The 4907-nt window shown below is 40.8% G+C and overlaps 1 pseudogene; it reads left to right on the top strand.

Annotated features, from left to right (window-relative positions):
- Window positions 1-1642: 1642 nt before the first annotated feature.
- LOC124993600 (nuclear distribution protein nudE homolog 1-like) lies at window positions 1643-2591 on the top strand (annotated as a pseudogene).
- Window positions 2592-4907: the final 2316 nt, after the last annotated feature.

Raw genomic sequence — 4907 nt, 5'->3', positions numbered from 1 at the left:
CATGTTAAGTATCTCTTTAGTCTTCCTGCAATTCTGGTACCAAGGAAAAGAGAATTTAATGTTTTCATGTGTTTTATTTTAATTGAATCAGCTGTGAGAACAAAATACTTTTCCTGAGAATTGCCGCCTTGGTTCCAATTCACTGCTTGGTAACCAAATAGCTATTCTGGCCTAGATTTATTATATTTTTACCTCAATGTTGAAACATTCTGTAGTCGGTATTGTTTAGGTCATAAGCTAGTGAACTCTTCCGCTGTCTGACACGTACCTCATTAGGACACTGAGAAAATTAAACCGATTGTATCAGTCTCTTTCCTAATACTCTGCAGATACTTTATGTGCCATAGACTGAGAGAGAGGAAATATAACTGCAACTTCTTGAACTAACTTGCCATTAGGGTAACAAAATATATTATGCTTCTTGTTAGGGTGAATGTGATGGAATGACTGAGAGGAGAAGTTATTCTCCTCATCACCTACAAACCAGATTTAATCACTAATCATGCCCCTGGAGTTGTTCCTAAAACAGTGTCTGAAACCTTTCAAAATAAACATAAAACAGCCAAATATTTCATAATCAGGGTTTCCATGTGACCTAGGTTTGTAACCAGCAGTCACTCTGAGGCTACCATTTTGCAATTACACTGGAGTATTTATGCCCTCAAGTCACACTTTCCCTGCCTGGGAGGACAGTGTAAATAAAGGTCCAGGCTTTGAAGTCAGAAACACCATGATGCACACCACTTTACCCCTTCCTATTTGATCACAGGCCAAAAAAAAAGTCCTTAATCTGAGTATTAGTTACTCTTCTGTCATATCTAAGTGTCACTATTAATTATTTAAATTAGGGAACAAGCTAAACTTGGCCTGCTATCATAAAGAGTTACAAGAGAACAATTAACTTAAATAAGCAATAAGTTTATTTTCTCATGTGTAAAGGAATAGTCCAGAGTTGAGCAGCGTAGGGAAGACAAGGTGGCTTTGTAATCCTCAAGACATGGCTTCTACCTCTGAGAAAAGGGCCAGTATCCTCTTCTTTAGCCAACAGAAGGAGGAAAGGTGGAAATGAGGTTAGTTGTTTCCCTGTTGATGAAGCTACACAGAATGTGCAACCAATACCCCTGCATTCCCACCATTGGCCAGGATCCGGTAGCTTGGCTTGCATGGGGTCCTACCAGATGTGCCTTCCACCTGGGGGAGGGATCTCTTCCCATAAGGAAGAAGTAAAGGATGTTTATTGGGAAAGAATGAACACATTCTGACATTAAAATATGCAGTTACTGAGACAAGTACAAGAGATTATGGTGCAATATCAGATTGTACACAAGGCATATTGAGTCGATAAATGTCTGAGCATTTTTATTAGTTAAATAATTAATCACCTCCTATAAGTAGGGTGCTTATAGACAGATTCAATGAAGAAGCCCTCAGTTTCTTCATTGCAGTCTCAAAAAGAAAATACAGTCGTGTTTATCTGCTGAAACAGATGCCCAAATGAAAGCACTTGGAAGTGTAAACTTTTACAGTTAAAAAAGAAGGTGGTAGGCACAGGGCCCAGACCCGTGTGACCGGGGCCACCTAGACTTGGAAGCCTGAGCCCGAGACCATGCCATGGGAAGAGGATCTCTTCCTCCTTTTCACAATGGAAGACTCATGAGGGACTTTTGGCTTTGAGGAGGAAGAAACAAGCTACTGGAAAGATTTGGCAATGATCTACAAGCAGAGGGCAGAGGATACAAGAGGAACTTCGAGAATTCCAAGAGGGAAGTCAAGAATATGAACTGAATTGGAGACACAGCTGTACAGATTGAATCCAAGAACTGAGACCTTTTGTCAGAAACAACCGCCTTCGCTTTGAGCTGGAAACCCTCAAGGAGAAGTTTGAGAAGCAGCATTCTGAAGGTAGATCTCACCTTAGAGGATGACCAAATCCATTAAAGATCAGCTGCAGAAGTACATCCGGAACGATGACTTGCAAAAAGCAAAATGAGGCAGGATCATGTCTTGGGGAGACTTTGAGCAGCACTTGAATTGAGCCATTGGAAGACATGCCTTCTTGGAAAGTGAACTTGAGGAGAAGGAGAAGCTCCTAGAATCTGTTCAGTGACTGAAGGAGGAAATTCCCAGCATGCCCATGCCTAGGTTGGTAGAAGTTGAAAGGACAAGACACAACTGTAGAGGCCATGGTCTCCGTGCCATCCATTCTGATAGCGTACCTAGGGTCCAGCTCTGGTTTAAACACACGGGGGACATTCAAATATGGTCTGGATAGCTCCAACAGTGGGACCCTACCCCTCTTGTCTGCAGCTGGGATTTCAGCCCTCAACATTGTGGGGGACCTGCTTCAGGAAGTAGCTGCACAAGAGTCCAAACTCGCATCCTGTGGGAACTTCATGTATGATCAGTCCCCCAAACCAACAGGTGACCCTGTCTGGGGACAGGGGAGCAAGAACAGAGATGGCAGGGACAGACGAACAAGTGGCTCCTGCTTACCTTCAGTTGATAAAGGGGTGGGAAAATGCCTGGAACTCGGGACACTGCCTTCACAGTTCTTCTTCCTTTTTGAGGCTGCCCACCCAGGGGGTGGTTAAGCTGTTAATTTAGGAGCCTGAGAGCTGGAACTGCTCTGTGGTCGCATCACCCTCTTCCCCCTTCACACCAGGCTTTTGTTTTGTAAAGTTAGTTTGGAAAATAAGAGCCAGAAGTCACCATAGTTTGCTTTTTGCCGTGTGGCCCAAACCAAGGACTGAGGCTATCACTTGGGGCCCTGGCTTTGTCCCCATGAAATGATGTCTGCTTCCCTAGCCTCCCGGTCAGTGTGCGTATCCCAGAGGTAAGGACAAAGTGGGCCCCTGGGTGGTGAGGGTCCCCCATGGTTGTCTAACCAAGTCCCTGTGACCCTGAGAGGTGCTTCTCATGCCGGGGCTCTAAGCTCATCTCTGGCTCGCCTTCCTGGTCTCTTCTCCTCTGGGGCTGTCTTCATGGATAGACCCTCCCTGTGCTTCATGGCACCCTGAAATCACGTCTAGGAGTGGAGGATGGAAGACACACATGTCTTTTTAAAACCGTGGTCCTGTACCTCTGAGACTTCAACTTACCCCTAATATTGAGGTATTTAGAGATGTCTTTGACTTTTGGTCATTCTTAGGTCAGGTCAGTGGGAAGCCTATCCTCTGGTAAACCCTGACCCTTAGTCTTCCGGAGTCCCATACTCTTGGTGACCCAGTTCATGAGAACAGGGCTTGGAAATATGAAACCATCATGAAATAACATGGGTGGCCTTCAAATAAGGAAAATGTGGGATCACTGTGGGTGCCAGGTGGTGAAAGGAAGAACAGGATTCCTGCCCTGTGTCGGTTCCTCCCTGCTGGTCACACTGCAGCACCCATGTTTTCAGACCCAAGTGGAAGGCACGTGCCAGTCATGGGAAGTGCACACAGCCTGGTGACCCTCACTTCCCCACTAAGCAAAGACCTGAGAGAACCAGCAAAATTAGCCTTGGGACGAAGACAGAACTTCTCAAGTGCTGCCCAAGTTTGAAGATTTCAGCTGCGGTGCTGAGTTTTGTCCTCCTAAAACATCCTAATCTGTATGGGTAAAAGATGGACTTTTATTTTTTAAAGGCACAATAACATCAAGAGGGACTGGTATTAAAAAAAAAAAAAAGACTGCAGTAAATTGGGAAATAAAGAAGAGTAGAAATTCTATTGCATATTTTAAAGAATTTTTGCAAGAAATCTAGTTTGAGACAGAATGGTATATTATGACCATGAGTTTTAGAATCAGAAAAATCTTGTTTGAGATTCTAGCTTTGCTGTTGCTCCTAGCATTGTACTCCTGGGGCAAGAGTGTGTTTTAAACGCAGCTTAAATTTAAAAAGTATACGCGACCACACAGTAAGTATTCCTAAACCTAGCTCTAGTTTCAATACTCATCCTAGTTAAATTTGATCTTAGCAATCTTCTGGAACAAATGAGAAAAGATTATAAAATTGAAATTCATTTTGTACTCCCTTTACCATTCTGTTTTTATACTTACCTACACATATACCTATGTAGCTTTTATGTGATGCTTCTATATATACATGTATGTTTGTATACATATACACATATGTATGTGTGTACACACATACTTTGGTATACAGCCTTTGGAACTGCTTTTTTTTATCAATATTTTGCTGTGCTTTTGAGATTTCTTCATATGCTGTAGATAATCTAGCTCATTTATTTTGATTTAGAAAAGGACTCTGCTACATTGCAATAATTCATTCACCTCTTGACAGGTACTTATTTTTGTCATTGGAAATACTCTACTAAATATCTTATATGTGTGTACTTGCTCATATGCACATACATGTACATAATAATTTCATTGAGACATATTTAGGGGTGGAGTTATGTTATATGGTGCATATATTTTGAGCTTTACTGAATATTTACAGATTACTCCCCAATTAATATTTCCAACAGAAGGGGATGAAATTTCTAGTTATTTTATATGCTTATAATTTTGATATGATCAGACTGCTGTTTGTTTTTTTCAAATTTGAGGTACATGAAATTGTATTTCATTATCCTCTTACTTTATATTTTTTTTGAGTACTGGTAATGCAATATTTTTCTGTCTTTATTGGATTTTTTTCTTCTGCTTTCATCTGTACATTAAAATGTATTTTCCTCATATTGATCTGTAGGTACCACAACTAATCAGTGATCTAAATTTGTTGTCTTTTAGAGATGTTAAAATTATATTTTATGAGTCTGGTACTTGGATTTAAAAAATATTTATGATGTTTTGTCCCATGGAGATTTTGATTTTTTTAATTGAGTGTGATGAAATAGTTATTTTTTTCTATAAATGTATATGTTCATTTGTTTTTCAAAGAAATTGTACCTATCCTAAGACTG

Source organism: Sciurus carolinensis, chromosome 9 (assembly GCF_902686445.1).
Source record: "Sciurus carolinensis chromosome 9, mSciCar1.2, whole genome shotgun sequence".
NCBI classification, from domain to species: Eukaryota; Metazoa; Chordata; class Mammalia; order Rodentia; family Sciuridae; genus Sciurus; species Sciurus carolinensis.
Note: the sequence above shows the minus strand (reverse complement) of the source record. Positions and strands in the feature narration are given on the sequence as shown.